Source organism: Rhincodon typus, chromosome 24, assembly GCF_021869965.1.
Source record: "Rhincodon typus isolate 14 chromosome 24, sRhiTyp1.1, whole genome shotgun sequence".
Taxonomy (NCBI): Eukaryota; Metazoa; Chordata; class Chondrichthyes; order Orectolobiformes; family Rhincodontidae; genus Rhincodon; species Rhincodon typus.
The window spans coordinates 35,615,630-35,633,702 of record NC_063355.1 but is presented as its reverse complement, the minus strand read 5'-3'; the positions used below and the strand labels follow the sequence as shown (position 1 = coordinate 35,633,702).

At 42.4% G+C, this 18,073-nt stretch overlaps 1 protein-coding gene across 1 annotated transcript in view; it reads left to right on the top strand.

Annotated features, from left to right (window-relative positions):
* Positions 1-16,849: 16,849 nt before the first annotated feature.
* The window catches only part of fam222aa (family with sequence similarity 222 member Aa), a 201,180-nt gene continuing 199,956 nt past the window's right edge, over positions 16,850-18,073 (top strand). The window contains exon 1 of the mRNA XM_048611181.1: positions 16,850-16,989. The gene's annotated coding sequence lies outside the window, so the exon portion shown is untranslated. The remainder of the gene's footprint in view (positions 16,990-18,073) is intronic.

Below are 18,073 nucleotides of genomic sequence, written 5' to 3'. Positions count from 1 at the left end.
CGAAACTCCTGACTCCAAGTAGTTGACTGCCTGTATCCATGTCCCTGGAATGAGATTGGATGCTGACCTCTACTTATAGTGTGGTAACACCCTGAAGGATGATAGTGTTAATGACATGTTCCATCATTTTAATGATGGAGAGTAGACTGATGGGGCGCTTTGGAGGAGTCCTACTTTTTGTGTACAAGGCATACCTGCCAATTTTCCACATTTTTGAGTAGATGCCAATGTTGTAGCTGTACTGGAACAGCTTGACTAGGGAGATGGCATGTTCACGAGCACATCTTTTGTATTACTGTTGGAATGCTGGAATGTTGTCAAGGCCCACAGCCTTTGTAGTATCCATTTCCTCCACCCATTTCTTGATATCACGTGGAATGAATCAAATTAGTTGAAAAGAGGCATCTGTGATGTTGAGGAACTCTGAAAGAGGATCATCATGTAAGCAGCTGGCACATGCTGTCAGTGTGACATTGATGTAATAAAAGGTGCTGTACAACAACATGTCCACCTCCTTCACTGATCACTACTGACAACCATAACAAACTGCCTATGACAAGAGCAACCATGAAAGTATATATTCCAACCTCAGAAATTGAAAGAACAAGGCAAGTGACTTAGATTAAACTTGAAAGAGAATATGTTAAGGCGGTTATAAAAAACATCAGTGAAAAATAAAAATACTAGTTGATTTGAAGAGGAGATGGTGGTGCAGTGGTAATGTCATGAGTAATCCAGAGAATCAGGCTATTGCTCTAGAGACATAGGTTCAAATACCACCAAGGCAGCAGATGGATTTTAAATTCAATTGAAACTATTGTTAATTGCTGTAAAAATCCCTCCAATTCCCTTTAGGGAAGGAAATCTATCATCCTTACCTGGTCTGGTGTTCATGCAAGTCCAAGTCCACATCAATACGATTGAGTCACCCTCTGAAATGGCCCAGCAAGCAGTTAGGGCTGGGAACAAATGTTGGCCTTGTCAATGGCACCAACATTCCATCAATGAATAATGTAAAATAAAAATCTCCTAACTAGATGCTTCCTGCAAGGAATGATGTTTGCAGGGTGTGCTATTTGGCAAACTACAGATCCGGTTTTTATTAAATCCATTCTTTTAAGTAGCCCGGAGACCCGTAATTTCTTGACCATGCTCATTTGAGTCAGCCTAAAGAAAGGCACTTGTAAGAAATAAAAGGAAGAGGGAAAGAAAAAGGGATCAACTGTCTGAGCGGGAGTGCTTTAATATTTGCATTTTTAGAAATTTATTTTTATAGTTTAGAGATAATATTACAGTAACAACAAGTTCTGGTGCTTGAGCTGTTGTACCGATTAATTAATGGGTGGTTCTCACTAACACATTGCAGAAGAACTTAGAAAAAAAACTAACTGGCCAGGATGACAAGAGGTTTACTATACGTAACATCAGACCAAAAGCTACATTGACCTTTAGTTTCTCGCAGTTACTACTTTACAAAGCCATTTAATTTTATTTCTAAGTAATTTAAAAATGTGTTACAGCTGAGAATTGATCCCAGAAACAATTGATTGTATCTGTGCTGTACTAAACAGCACTTGAGAAACAGGGTCATGCACAGTTGCAGCTTGCATAGCTTGTCACATGAAAAATGATGGCCCTGGTGGGGATTAGAGATGTACCACTCCAATTCCAATTAATTAAAAAGTATACTTCTATATGACAGACTTTTGTGACATATTTGTAATATTAAGCATTCTATTGCAATTGAGGTGCCTTCAGGTCAGTAACATCAACTAAAGTTATTTCTCATAATAGCGTACTGCGCCCTTTTCAGATAATCGGGATTAATTGAAACATCATTTGTGGGAGCCATGGTTTCAACCGTTTTGCTCACCAAACAAGTGCTAGCTGTCAGAATTTTGATGCTAAACCTCCAAAACAATCCTGGGGGTCTTGAGTGGAAGAAAATTTATGGCTCCTGGAGAAATTAGGTGCACAGAAGATTGGAACCAGAAGTGTTCCACGGAAGTGAGAAAGAATGTAGACATTGCTGTGGTATTGAATTTACTAATTAATATTACATATGTTAAATATTAATGTAAACTGAAATATGCACAGCTTGTTTGAAGCTTTGTCTGGAACGAATGAAAAACTCAATTGTCCAATGTTTGGGAGTCCTCACACTTATTAACACCTTAGGTGGTAAATTGTGGGTGCATGACCATTGGACGACACACCTGCAGGCTCCCTTCCATTTAGTTCAGCATAATAGCGCTCCAAGATGTAAAATCCTACTTTGTTTCCATTTCCCCAACAATACACTTTTTCTTTACAGTTTATTGAAATTTTTGTGGTAGATATAAAGTATGAAATCTCTCTATTTTGCCATCTTTTAATCCTGTGCAGGTATTAACAGGCAAGATATCTGGCAGGCAAGCTGATGAGTTGTTTCAAGACCTGTACATTCTAACTCTCTATCGGTTACCAATAAATGTAGAACAGTGGTCTGGTGATATGTCCTTGATCTCTAAATGATGCCTTGCCACTGCAGTAGGGTTAAATAAAAGTAGAAAATGCTGGAAATACTCTGCATGTTTGGCAACATGCAGAAACAGAAGCAGGGTTAACATTTAGTCAGTCTCACAAAAGGGCACCATCAGTATCCTTTTTCTACGTTTATTTTCAAATTTCCAACATTCATGCTGTTTTACTTTGGCAACACATCTGTGCTGGGAATGGGTTTGGGTAGGCCTCACACCAGAGTCAGGAAGGAAGTGAATTTAAATATAAAAAGACATTTTACCAAGCCATCAATATTCTGCCAATAACAGATCAGTGTTTGCAGGTGGCCTCCCAAAAGCAGCCCAAGGGAAATGTTTTTAAGCAATGAAGCAGTCTTGGCAGAAAAAAGCAACACTCACAACCCAGTGATTTCCAGAGGAGTTTCCCTTCCATCAAAATTGTTTTTTCCTTAAATAATCGTAAAATTTTCTTCAATTTGCCTGCTGATGGGCTAGCAACTCTCAGGGACAGGCAACTGCAAACTCAATGGCAGTTCCAGCAGCAGACGACCAAATTGAAAGGGAAGTCCAACTTACCACGCATTTGCCGAAATGTCCTTCCTTGTCAGGACCTCAACAGTTTTGGCAAAATCTAGCCTCATTAGTTAGACCATAAGATTTTTCTCTTCACATGATGAGGGCGGTGCACGTATGGAATGAGTTGCCACAGGAAATGGTGGAGGCTGGTACAATTACAACATTTTAAAGGCATCTGGATGCGTGTATGAATAGGAAGGGTTTAGGAGGATATGGGCCAAATGCTGGCAAATGAGACTAGATTTACTTAGGATATCTGGTCGGCATGGACGAGTTGGACTGAAGGGTCTGTTTCCGTGCTGTATATCTCTATGACTCTTCACAGGGCACTCAGGCCAATAACAGAAGTCGTCCTTCTAACATGATTTGAGAACAGTTAAATCTGAAACATTCCTAATCTGTTTGATTTGAGTTACAAGGTAAGCTCCATGACCCATTGGGATAATTCAATGTTCAGCATTTTTAATCAAATCTTTCTTAACCATTCCTTGAGCATTTGTTTGACCAATTAAAAAATAAAACTACTAAAACAATTTTAAAATCCTAATTCAAAACTTTAAATTCTCAAATACAAAAAAGGAACAATAACAGGCTGACAATACCATTTACTCGTTATATAACAGTCCCAAATGTTTTTGCTTGTAACTGTAATTTCATAAATAGAGGTGTAAAAAAATTCAAAGCACACATGCATGTAATTCCATATTCTCAAGTCATCACAAAGCATTCTATAACCAATGAATTTTTTTGTCTTATCATTACGGTTGTTACACAGATAACAATCATTTGTGTGCACAACACCGGTGAAGAGATGGTGGCACACAGTGGTAATGTCACTGGTAGTAATCCAGATATTTTCAAATCAACCTGTTCAGAGATGCTAGTCACAACTCCAGAGCAGGTGGGATTTGAACACAAGTCTCTTTGCTCAGAGGTAGGTACACTACTCACTGCACCACAAGACCTCTACTGGTAATGATCCAAAGGCTCAGACTAATGTATATCAGCTGGTGGAATTTAAATTAATTTAATAAATCTCAAATTTAAAACTGATCTCAGTAACAGTGGCTATACAACATTGTCATAAAGACCCATCTGGTTTATTTAGTCCTATATGGAAGGAAATCCACCATCTTTATGGCCTACATGTGTTTCCAGAACCACTGCAATGTGGTTGACACTTCCCTGCCCCCGAAGTACTCAGTTGCATCAAATTGCTACAGATTCCAGATGTACTGTAGCAGTTCAAGAAGGTGTCTCATCACAACATGCTCAAGGCCAATTTCTGATGGGCAACAAATGCTTAACTTGTCAGAAATGCCTACATTCCATGAAAAACAAAATCAGAAAGACAGGCTAGTGGAATGACCAGGCACCTGGCAGAAGAAATTACTTGGTAGGAGGATTAAGGAAAGGCAACATTGAATAAAAGATACCATTGTAAGAGGGATTTAAAAAGCAATAACTACAGAAACCTGCAGGCATATGTGCACAAGTGGCTGAAGGATGCAAATGCAGATTGAAAAAAGAGTTTAGTAAGTCATATGGGCCTCAGAAATTGAGACTTTGAATAGAAAAGTAGGGATGATAATTACAGGTGTACTATGTCCAGTTCTGGGAATTGGAAACGATGAGAAGGAATTGGAAAGGGTGTGTAAAGATCTACCAGAATGATTCTGGAGGTGAAACTTCAGTAAAGAGGATAGATTGGAAAACCTGGAACTGTGAGAGGTCAGGCAATGAAAAAATAGGAAGAGGAAGAAACTGTTCCTTTTTGGTTCAGAGGTTGAGAACAAAGGTATACAGATTTAAGGTGAATGGTAGAAGAATCAAAAAGAACACGAGGGAAAACCTTCTGCTGTAGCTACTGGCTAGAATTTGGAGTGCATGGCCTAAGTGTAGGAATCAAGAGGAAATGATTGAGTTCACTGGGGGAATGTGGAGGGAAGCAGGATATCAAAAAAGGCAGAAGAGCTATGGTGGAGGAATTGGGGTGGGTTTATGGAAGTGATGTGGAATTGGGAAGGACAGATGGCGAGATATGGAAGGACTGGTTGACAGACAACAAGGAAATAAGGTGAGATATAGAAGGAGGAAATGGGAAAGGGAAAGGAGAGGGGTGAGAGATAGAAAGAGTGGTGGAGGACAAGGAAGGATGCAGGGTGACAGACATGGATGTAGAGGGTGGGGGTGGGAAAGTTCCTACTCTTTGAATAATGACATCTGCAAATAATAAATGCAACTAGATCAATAGAATTGTTTCAATTCTTACACTTTAGAAAGGATGCGAAGGGACTCGACAGGGTGCAGAAAAACTTGAACAGATGGTTTGTTTTGTATAAATGTCTAAACTAAAGGTCAAAAATTGACTTACTGTTAAGCTTGTGTTTTTCTCAAGGCAATTTGGACTTTACTGGCTAGACCAGCTTTAATGCCACCCCTGATTGCCCTAGAAAATTTGGTTGTGTGCTGCCTTCTTGAAGTGCTACAATCCTTGGAACACTCACAATGCTGTTAAGGAAGGGAGTTATAGAATTTTGATCTAGCTACCTGAAGAAACAATGATATAGTTCCAAGTCAGGGTAATGTGTGACTTTGGGGTAAACTTGGTGGTATCCCATGCAGCAGTTGCCCTTATCCTTCTAGGGGTAGAGGTCATGCATTTGAAAAATGCTATTCAAGGATAAGTGAGTTGTTACAATGCATCATATAAATGGTACACACTGCTGCTATTGTGCCCCAGTGGTGAAGGGAACAAATGTTTTAAAGGTAGTGGATGGGGTGTAATGAAGCAGACTTCTTTGTCCTGGATGGTATCAAGCTTCTTGAGTGTTGTTGGACCTGTATCCCTCCAGTTACATGAAAAGTATTCCGTTATGCACCTGACTTGTGCCTTGTCAACAGCCATTGATGGCAAGGCGTGAGTTACTCACTGCAGAATTCCTGACCCAATCTTGTAGCCACAATAGATATAGCTGGTTCAGTTTAGTTTCTGGCCAATATAAACGTCTAGGATGTTGATGGAGGGATTCAGTGATAGTAATGTCATTGAATATCAAGGAAGATTGGTTATATTCTCTCTTTGTAAAGACCATAATTCCTTGGTATTTTTGTGACAAAGGCACTATCACTTATCAGCCCAACTTGGATGTTGTCCAGATCTTGCTAATATACGCTCATCAGCTGCTTCAGTAGCTGAAGAGTCACAAGGGGTGCTAAACATTGTGCACTCATCACGTATATCCACACGTCTGACCTTATCACACCAGAAGCTCACTGATGAAGCAGTTAACTGAATACCTTAAAGTAATTTAAAACTAGTTTTTTTCATAAACTTTATTCATTTATTTGTTGCTTAGGTGGTAGGATGCTGTATCTCCATCTTGTACTTAGTATGAATCACTGTCAGTAATGTACTACCATGCTGTACTGACAATGTTGTGCATGATGCTAATGGTATTATAGAATATTATGGAAGTTATACTTGCTCTGGGGATGTTGTCTTGCATGTTAGTGATATTACTAGTGTTACTGATAACCTTTCCTGCTTACCAAGCTCATATATAGGTCCATAAGAAATAGGAACAAGAGTAGGCCATTTGGCCCCTTGAGCTTCAACAATATTATGGCTGATCCAACATTCCTCATGTCCACTTTCCTGCATTTTCCTCATAACCCTTGATCCCCTGACTGATCAAGAATTTATCTATCTCAACCTTAAATATAATCAAGGACTCTGCCCCCACAGTTCTCTTTGCCAAGGAGTTCCAAAGACTCACAACCCTCAGAGAAGAAATTCCTCCTCATCTCCGTCTCAAAGTAGTGTCCCTTTATTCTGAGGCTATGCTCACTGGTCCTAGACTCTCCCATGAGGTGAAACATCCTCTCAGCAATTTACTCTGTCAAGCCCCTTAAAAATTCTGTATGTTTCAATGAGATCATTATTGATCTTATTCTTCTGAACTCTAGGGAGTAGCGTCCCAACTTGTTCAATCTTTGCTTATAAGACAATACCCCATACCAGGAATCACCCTAGCAAACCTTCTCTAAACAGCATCCAAAGAAATGGTAACTTTCCTTAACTAAGGGGACAAAATTGCTCATAGTACTCGAGATGTGGTTTCACTAGCACCTTGTACAGTTGCAATAAGACTTCCTTACTCTTGTGCTCCAATCCCCTTGAAATAAAGGGTCAACATTCTATTAGACTTTCTAATTAATTGTTGCACCTATGTGCTAGCTTTCTGTGTCTCGTGCACAAGAACTCCCAAGGCCCTTGGTGTTTCAGCTTTCTGCAGTTTTTGTCCATTTAAATAATAATGTTCTTTTGTACTCCGTTCCAATATGAACAACTTCATATTTTCCCACATTATATACAATTTGCCAACTTTTTGCCCACTCCTTTAACCTATCAATATCTCTCTGCAACCTGTTTGTATTCCTATGGTTGGTTCACTTGCCGAGCTAGTTCTTTAGTCTGCAGACATTTCATTACCCTGCTGGGTAATGTCAACATTTGTATTCCTTTTGCAACCTGCTTTTCTACCTATTTTTGTGTTGTCAGCACATTTGGGTTAAGTGCCTTTTCCTTCTATTCATTAATATGTATTGTAAACAGTTGAAGTCCCAGCACTGTTATTTTATGACTTACCCTTTGTGAGGGACCTTGTCAAACGCCTTCTGGAAGTCCAAATACAACACACGTACTGGCTCCCTTCTATCCATGTTGGTTGAGACTTCCTCAAAATCTCTAATAAATTAGTCAGACATGATTTCCCTTTAATGTAGCCAAGCCAACTCTGCTTGATTAAATTTTGATTTTCCAAATATGCTGCTATTACTTCCTCAATATTTGATGCCAGCACTTTTCCTCCAATAGATGTTAGATTAATCAGCCTTTAGCTTTTTACCTCTTTATCTTTTTGAATAAGGGTGTCATATTAGCAGTTTTCCAACCCTCTGGTACATCTCCAGAATCCAAGGACTTTTGGAAAATTACAACCAATGCATCCACTAACATCGTAGCTACTTCTTTTAAGATCCTAGATTGCAAGCCATCAGGGCAGAGGACTTATCAGCCTTTAGCCCCATTAGTTTGTCTAATACTACCTCTAGAATCTGCTCCTTTTCAGTTGTTTACTAGTTTGAGTCATAGTGTAGCAAGACTTTGAAGTCACCTGCTTCACCAAGAACTTTGCATGTAATAAGGCTACTACAGTAATCATCATCATCATCATTAGCGGTCCCTCATAGATAAGGATTATTCTTCTACTCACGGGACGGGGTGGTTAGGGTGTCGCTGTGCCAGAGAGTGGTCCTTTCAATTTTTTTTTCGCCTGGCTTCTGCTTTTTCGCCAACTGGCAAGTCTGAAGGTGCTTGACACTTCCCAGATGCTCCTCCTCCACTTTGGACAGTCTTGGGCCAGTGATTACTAGGTGTCTGTGGGAATGCCATATTTTGTCGGTGAGACCTTGGAGGATATTACTGAAGTGCTTCCTTTGCCCATTTGGGGCTTGCCTGCCATTTCGGAGCTGGAAGTAGAGCACTTGCTTGGGGAGTCTCGCGTCGGACATAGGGACAACATGTCCAGCCTATCGCAGTGATCAAGGGTGGTCAGTACCTCGATGCTAGGGATACTGGCCTGGTCGAGGACTTTGGTATTGGTATGTCTTTCTTCCCAGTGGATTCCCAGGATTTTGCGCAGGCAGCATTGGTTGTACTGCTCCAGTGCCTTGAGGTGTCTGCTGTAGGCAGTCCATGTCTCAGAGACATATAGGAGGGCGGGAACCACCACAGCTCTGTAAACCATGATCTTGGTGTCAGATCTGATGTTGTTGTCCTCAAACACCCTTTTCCTCAGGCAGCCGAAGGCCGTGCTAGCTCACTTGGAGGTGATGCTGGATCTCTTCGTGAACAGCTGTTTTGGTCGACAGGACATTTCTGAGGTATTGGAAGTGGTCAACGTTCTGTAAAGCCTCCCCTTAGACCTTGATGACCAGGGGTTTGATCCACAATGCCAGGCCAGGTTGGTGGCAGACCTTCGTCTTGCAGATGTTCAGGGTGGGACCCATGCTGCCATATTCCTCTGTAAAGCAGCTGACAATTATTTGGAGTATATCCTCTGAGAGTGCATATATACAAGCATCATTTGCATACTACAGCTCAATGACACTGGTTGGGGTGACTTCGGTTTTGGCTTGAAGGTGTGGAGGTTGAATAATTTCCCAAAAGTTCTGTAAGTTAGCTCCACTCCAGCAGGGAGCTTGTTGGTGGTGAAGTGAACATTGTAGTGAGGTAGATCGGGAACAGTGTTGGGTGATGCCGCAGTCCTGCTTGACACCAGTCCAAATGGGGAATAGATCGGTCGTGGAGTCATTTGTCATTACCATGACTTCCATTTTGTCGTGGAGCAGACGAAGGATGGCAACAAACATCATGGTGCAACCAAAGCAGAGAAGGTTGCTCCATAAAGCTTGCCAATTGAAGGTTGAAGAAGGCCATGTATTGGGTAGGTTCTTTTCTCTGCATTTCTCCTGCAGCTGTTGCGTGGCAAAAGTCATGTCCATTGTGCCCCTCTGAGGCCGAAAACTACACTGCGACTCTGGGAGGAGTTCCTCAAACACAGGGAGGAGACAACTGAGGAGGACCTTGGCGATGACTTTTCCAATGGTTAACAGCAGGGAGATTCCCCTGTAGTTACCACAGTCGGACTTGTTTCCGTTTTCAAAAATACTCATGACTGTGGTATCTTGGAGCTCCCCTAGGATACTCTCTTCCTTCCAGATAAGGCAGACAAAAGCAGTAGAAGCTCTTTGCCTCCGCACTTCAATGCCTCAGTGGGGATACCATCTGCTTCGGCAGCCTTGTAGTTCTTAAATGATGGATGGCCTTTTCTACTTTGTGCAAGACTGGGGTGTTGCTGAGCTCATGGTGTGTATCATCCTGTGTGATGTATTCAAGGACACTTGGAATGACAACAGACCCATGGTTGAGGAGGTCTCTGAAGTGCTCCCCTCAGCGTTCTTTTGAGGGCTTCCTCATCTTTGATCAGAGTCTCTCCGTCCTTGGTCAGCAGGGGCTTTGGGAATTGGTCCACAATGGTCTTGACAGCACAGAAGAAACCATGTACATCATGGTTGTTGGCCATTCGTTGGGCCTCCTGTTCTTTCTACACCCACTGCCTATTCTTTATTGTCTCAGGTTTGTTTTCGGACCTCTGCCTTCAGTCATCTGTAGGCCTGCTTTTTCTCTTCCAAGTGTGGTTATTATTTTACACTCAGAAATGCTGTGTGCTTCTGGCTTAATAATTCTTGGATCTCATGATCATTCTCATCAAACCAGTCTTGGTGTTTCCTTTTGCAGGTATTGATGATGGCTGTCTTAAGGGTGGACCAGAGACTGTTAGGATCCCGTGACTCAGTGTCACCAAGGATTGCTCGGTTTGTGGAGAGGAAATAGTTGTAGGAGGCTATTTTTCTGGGTCTTTAAGTGCCTCACTGTTGAACTTTCCGCAGCGCCACTTCTGCTGTCTCCACTGCGCCAGGGATATATTTATGTTGATCCTGACTCGGATCAGGCAATTGTCTGTCCAGCAGTCGTGGGCTCCTATCGTGTCTTTCCGATCCCCTGCTCTGATGGAGGTGCCAGTTTTTGGAGAGCGGGTGCTGCCATGTTGTCTTGTTTTTGTCCCTTTGGAGGAACAGTGTGTTAGTGATGAGGAGGTTGTGTTCATGGCATTTGGTCAGGAGCCGTTGGAGTTTTGTTTCTTAAGCTCCCTCTTTCCCGATTATATTGCTCCAAAGATCTACACTTTTATCAACTCTGGCTTTGAAGTCTGTAGTCATGGGCGATTAGTATTATTAGTGATTAGATGGTCAGTAATCATTATTACAGTAATCATGAGTGACATTAATCAACATATAGACTGGGCAAACTACATTAGCAATAATACTTCTGGGTTGAATTCCTAGTGCATGTACAGGAGTTTTTTTTTTAAACCAGTACATTGAGGAAGCAACTAGACAATAGGGCATTCTAAGTTTGGTTCTGTGCAATGATTAATTATTAATATTGTTATGCAGGTTCTTTTAAGGAAGAGTAATCATAGCATGAGAGAATTCTTAAATCAAGATAGAAAGTGAAGAAGTCCAATTGAAAAATTTGAATTTAAATTCAAATGAAGAAAATTACTATGTTCGTATGAAGGCATGAGTGATTATTTGGCTTTGATGGTTTGGGCAACTTCATTAAAAAGGTATGACACTGGATAGGTAATGTTCAATATTTACAGAACAAATGCACGAATCGCAACAGTTATACATTCCATTGTGGCACAAAAAACATCACATGAAAATTGGCCCAACCACGGCTAACAATTAAAATTAAGCATAGGACGTCCAAAGAGGATTCATTCAGAGTTGCTCAAAAATAGCAAGCCTGAAGATTGGGAGCAATTTAAAATTCAGCACAGGAGGACTAAGAGATTAAATAACAAGGAAAGAATAGAGTACAAAGTTAAATGACATAAAAGTGGACTGTGAAAGTTCCAGAAGTGTGTAAAGTGCAAAATGTTGAAGATGGCAGATGCATTTCTGAAGAAGGGTCTGGGTCCAAAACGTCAGCTTCCTGCTCCTCTGATGCTGCTTGGCCTGCTGTGTTCATCCAGCTGTACACCTTGTTATTCTCAGATTCTCCAGCATCTGCAGTTCCTACTATCCCTTACAGTACAAAACTGGAAAGTTGATAATAGAGAACAAAGAAATGGCAATGCAATTAAACAACTACTTTAGTTAGCTCTTAATGGAAAACAGTACAGATAACTTATCGGAAATGCTAGATAACCAAGGTGTGAGGAGGAGGAATTGAAAGAAAATAGTATTAGTTAAAAAAGCATTAAAGAAATTACTGGGATTGAGAGCTGATAAATCCTCAGGGAAAACAGTGAATGCATTGGTTGCCAACTTCTAAAATTTTGTAGATTCTGTGACTGTCCTAGCAGATTTGAAGCATGGAAAATGTAACTCCACTATTTAAAAAAGAATGGAGCAAACAAAGAATTATACACTGTTTAGCCTAACATTATTAGTAGGGAAAATGCTTTAATATATTAAAGGTATGTGATAACAGGGAACTGAGAAAATATCAATGGGATCAGACAAAGTTAACACAGAAAGGAAAATAATGTCTGACAAACCTAGAGGAGTTTTTAAAGGACGTGACAACTGGAACAGACATGGGAGAACCAGTGAAAGTGGTGCATTTGGATTTTAAGAAAGTTTTTGAGGCTTCATGTGAGAGATTAGTGTGCAAAATTAAAGCACACGGGATTAGGAATAATAAACTGACATGGATTAAAATTGGTTAGCAGACAGGCAACAGAAAATAGAAATAAGTCAGAATTTTCTCAGCTCTTGAGCAGCATGGTAATGCTGAGAAATTTGGGAGAATGTGACAAGATTAGAAAAATTAGTTTGTGGTGTTGAAAAGAAGTCTGATTTTCTCCTCAAGGGTTCAATGCCTAGATGACATTCCAAATGGGATGCATCTCAAGGCTTTAAGCTTGCTTTCTTAGTGTTTACTCCCTCTGTACCTACTTGGACACCCTCAGCATCACTGTCTTGCCTTTTGCGCAGATAGAAATCCCGGCAACTTGTCATGCTTGCCAGTGCTAAACAGTCAATGAGGCAGACATGTTACTATGTCAATGTCACAGCTATAGCATGTGAGAATGTGCCAGCAGGTTCTGCAGTAAACACACTGCATTTGCTTCAACCTAATTGTCATATCTGAAAGTCTAAGGAAAGTAGCTTTTGGTCAAGTGAATGGAGACTACAGTCAGTTATGAGGTGTTGCCATGCTCAGTCAAGGACATTGTCTGATCTTAGTGCAGAGGGTGACCATGGTAAGTCATTTTGTTGGGGTCAGGATTGGGGATTTGCTGTCCTTCAAATCCTGGGATTGTGTAACATCCAGGCTTTCAGGCCATATCCAACTAATCAAAGGATTGCAGATAAGGCAACGGGGGACGTGTAGAGAAATTAGTCAGAGGTTTAGAACGTCCTCGGTTGACTGATGAATGATTTACTTATTGTCACTAACATTTTACAGTGAATAATACAGTAAAACACACTGAAAAGGTTCAACAGTCACCACAATCTGGCACCATTTTGAATAGTTTAAGAATAAAGAGGATAAAAGATATAACTGAAAGACAGTCCTGAGCCCTGAGGTGGTTCACCAATGGCACCTGCACTACCACCCCTCCTCCACCGCCACCTTCGCTGAACCCACCAGCATAGATGTTGCCACTCTTTCAGTGCCATCTCTTCGGCACTGGGCTCACCTCACCACCACCAATGCCAGGTCCCATACTGAACGCAAACTCACCCCATAACCAGTTGTCCTTGGCTCGATGACAGCAGGAATCCCGGCTCCAGGCATACCACGTGACCACTGCTGCAGCCTGCACCTCACCAAAGCCAGAAGTCCTCACTCTGAGCCTGATGTAACCAGGAGACCCTGGCTCCGATGCCAGACCAGGCTACCTCTGCCATCTTGACAAAAGTCTTGCTCTGGCTGCCCTCTTCCAAGATGTCGTCTTGTTGGCACTGCCGTCTTGAAAAGTCAGCTGCTGCCGCCACCTCCGATTGCTGGAGGAGCTTTGCTGCCACTGTCTCCGCCAGCCCCAAACACTGGCAGGATGTTCCTGCTGACACTGCCTCCAGTCACTGTGAGGAGCGATGTCCACCGCCATCTCTAACTGCAGGGAGGAATTGCCATTCTGCACATGGCCTACTCTAGCTGCCACCCTGACTTTGCCAACTAACTTGCCACAAAAGGCTCCAAAAAGAAAAACGAAAGAAAAAAAAAGAGAAAGAGAAGTTAAAAGAAAGCAGGAAAGAAAGAGAGAGAGAGAAAGAGAGAAAGAGAGAGAGAAAGACAGAAAGAAAGACAGAAAGACAGAAAGAAAGACAGAAAACAGATGAGCACCGGGCAAGAGCCTGCACACAGCCCTGCTACTCTGCCACCATCGTGAAAAAAGATTAGGGCTATTCTCAGGTCACTTTGGGGTGGGGTGGGGGTAGATGACCCTACCCTATCCAATCCTTCTTCAAACCTACAATTTAAGTTCTGGCAACATTCTTATAAAGCTCCTCCATACTCTTTCTACAGTAATTATGTCCTTCCTGTCATAACATGACCAGAACTGTACAGCATAGGCCTAAGCAGTGTCTTATATAGTTTCAGCATTAAATCTCTGGTCTTATATTCAATTAAGGGAAGCATCCCATTTGCCTTCTTTTACATCTTATCTACCTGTCCTGCCACCTTCAGGGAATTGTGACATGAACTCCAAGGTCTCTCACTTCTTCTAAACCTTTCAATACACTCATATTTATTGTGTATTCCCTTCATTTGTTTGTTCTCCCCAAACCATGACCTCACACTTTTCCAGACTGAATACCATTTGTCATTTTCTACGCACTCAACCAAACCAACGAGAAGGGTGCCAACGAGGTCAGACTCAATAATTATTGAGATGAGCGGCAAAAGATTGTGGCAGGAAAGTCACAATGGCTTGTGACAGGAAGCCTTATTTCAAATTGTCACAGCCAAAATATGGGAAGATTCAGTCTAATGATTCTTTTCCAGAGTGCAAGGTGATGACTAATGGGTACAGCAAGGATCAGTGGTTGGCCACAGCATTCAAATGCATAATCAATAATTTGGATGAGGGACTCAAACATTAATATTTTCAATTTTGCTGATGACACAGTGCTGGGTGGAATTAAGTGGCAGTATGGTGTTGAGACGCAGAATCAGCCATGATCATACTGAATGGCAGAGTAGGCTTAATAGGCCAAACGGTCTACTCCTGCTTCTATTTTGTACATTTCTAGGTTTTACCGAGCTCAAGATTCTCAGAATTAGATCCTCTACGGGAAAAGTTTGGCCTCTCAACAACTCAGGCAAGCATTTGGCATCCTTACTAAAGTGTTAACCACCTCCTACCTGTGTATCAGTGAGTTGTTGCCTTACTCCCACTCAGTCATTTGGACGATGTTTTCTCTTGGCAAAATTGTCTCGTACTTCTGCCAGTTAGTAGCTTGGGAGATGATTCTATGTCAGCCTTGAGAAGTTTAGCTCGGAATGACAGTAAGGCAAGATTTGTGTCTTTCTTTGTCTCTTGATTGTCTGAATATGTCTTCCTATAAATCCTGTCCCTCATGATTGTGGTGATGATGTTCATATTGTTCAGCTAACTCCTTAAATGCTTTGGAGGTGAATTGCGTTCCGTTGTGATATATCCTTCTTTCAGGAATCCCATGCTCAGCAAAAAAAAACTTGCATTGCTGCTCTGATTGTAGCTCTTAAAGCTTTCGCCTTTCTGATGAGTGGCAAGTTTCAGTAAAAGTCTGCAACTATGAGTTACTATTATTAGTTGATAGTAAATAAATTGACTCCCACAGAATGCCATGATCTAATGGGATTTCAATAGATTTCATCTCCTTCTGCATTTCTACATCTCTGGCACTGATTGTATGTAGATTGCATTCTTTCAACGTTTTGGAAATGTCTACCAAATATACAGCTAATTTGGCCTGAACTAATATTTCTCAATTCACATGTGAGCTTCTTAGATCTTCTGGAGAAGTTCTTTCTGCATCATTTTGAGTATGATGATGATGATGATGATGATGATGATTCTGGATTTGGCCAGCAGAACACTGTATTCTCGGAAGATTTTGACTCTGATCTATCAATACTTTCATATTGCTGTGTGTTTGCTTTATTTTGTTGAGCCTTTCCAGGATCACTGGCTAAGAGAGCATCCATAAATTTTCTTCATTACTGTCTCTACTTTGACTAAGTTTTGGTTGTGCAAAATGCTTCTTTACACCTAGATTTTTTTTAAAATCTTGTCTCTCTCTCTCATGTGGCAACAGCCAAGACAGGACATCTGTTAGCTCCACAATTTCCTGGCTTGCATTTGCTTGAAATTGTCACTCTGAAGATTGAAGAATTATCTCTGCAGTCTTGCAAGTGCTCTATATAAAAGTTTGTTGCAGATCTGCTCAAATAGACAATACTCGCCCTTCACAATGCACTCTCTCCCATAAAGTGTATTATGAATTTCGCAATTCCATAACCACTACCAAAAGCTCTCTTTCCATGTCAACATATCTGATCTCAGCTGAAACTACAGATTTGTTTGCAAATATTATCAGCTTACCTTCTTGTAGATCAGCAAAGAGGGGTGGGGCCTGGGAAGAGGATGGGGGTAAGAAGGAATAGGAATGGCTAGAGATGTTAGGGAAAAGAAAGGGAATGGAGGAAGCAGGAGGAAGAGTTGTATACAGGGAAGATAGGGTATGTGGAGAGGGTACAAGTGAAGATGCAAGAGGGTGGAGCTGACAGAGAGTGGAGAAACAAAAGCGAAGTCAGGAGGGTGGAAGAGGGTGTGAAGGTAAATGAGGGGCATAAGAAGAACGTCTGAAGAAGACCTGGAAACGGTTGTTACCAGGCGACATTTTTCTCTACCTAAATCATTTCGTTTTTCAAAAGCAAACCTCCCCACTTTCCCCCCGCCGACCACTGAATCTCGGGGATATGTTAGAACTTTAAAGTCTATACACATACCTCCTTCGCACCTGCAGGATGCGCTTCAGCCGATTAGCGATTCCCTCTCTCGCGAGAGTGGCCGCTCAATCCCCGAAATAAATGCAGCAAGCCTGGGTTCCGGTGGTTCTGCGCAGGCGTAAATCAATTCTCAGCAGCGGCGCCTCATGAACGTGTGCTCTTCACTTGGCAGCGCTACGCTCAATGCAATGGGCTGCTCCAAGAAGTGTCCGCGCTGCCCACCTCTCACAGCTGCCAATTCGGCGCCGCAACAAAGATTCAAGAGGGCAGGTGAGCGCGGAGCAGTTATTTCTTTCTTCTTGCTGTTTGAGCGTGCCGGTCTGGCGATGGCAGAACGGGGGTTAGAGGTGTTTGACAACTGATCATCTTCATCCTCGTCATCGTCGGAGAACGGCTCCGCTCTTGTACGCCGGTTGGGAGAAAGTGAGACTGATCGGAGGAGAGAAGGGGTGGGGGCAGCTTTGTGAGATGGTACGGGGGTGGGGGGGGCGGGGGGGGGGGTAGCAAGGAGGGGGGGGGGGTGGTGGGGGGGGGGGGGGGGGGTGAGAGCGAGCGGCCAAGGGTGGCAGGGGCTGGGGACGCATTCGAGCTAATTGTCCGGCCTATTCGCTGAAGCAGAGAGGGCAGCGCGAGCTGGATGTGGCGGTTGGCTGAAGCCACGGGGGGAAAGCGCGAGCCCGAGAGGGAGAGGTGGTTGGGTTTGTTGGGGGGCGGTGGTGTTGCTGGTGATTGCTGTTTGCGCGAGCCGGTTGCAGGAGGGCTGCAGCAACAGCGAAGGCGGCCCACCGGCTGGGGCTGGGGGAGATCGCTGTCAGGGATGAAAGCGGGAGCCCGTCCAAGTTCTCCGATCCGTAGCTGTAGCAGTTGCGGTTTGGGGAAGGGTTAAGATGCGGAGAGAGGGAGGCGAGGCTGTCAGCAAACAGTCGGGTGGAATGGTTTCTTTCCATAAAATTCATATAATAAGCGCGCATCTACACAGACATATGAAAAGACCTGAAAGCTGCTGTCAGTTTGCACTCCTACTCCGCAATCCTTTTGAGCCTCGAGTGTTTCCATGTCTATCATGGACTTGTTGTTTCATCTAATATGTCTATGTGTATCTATGTATGTGGACCCGTCTCTCCCTGCAACGAAAGGAAGCTGTCCAGAATTAATAATAACTATGAATCTGGATGCCTTTCACTGCTGTTGCCGGCTTCAATGGGCACCAAGTCGGTATCCATAAGGAGAGAAATTGTAAATGCATTTCCTTTCATTGAATACTTTCCCCCTGAATGCTTTCGTCATGTCAGAGACCAGATGCAAAGTTTAATGGGTTTCCTTCTCCGGTTGAATGTCAAGAAAGACGAGAATT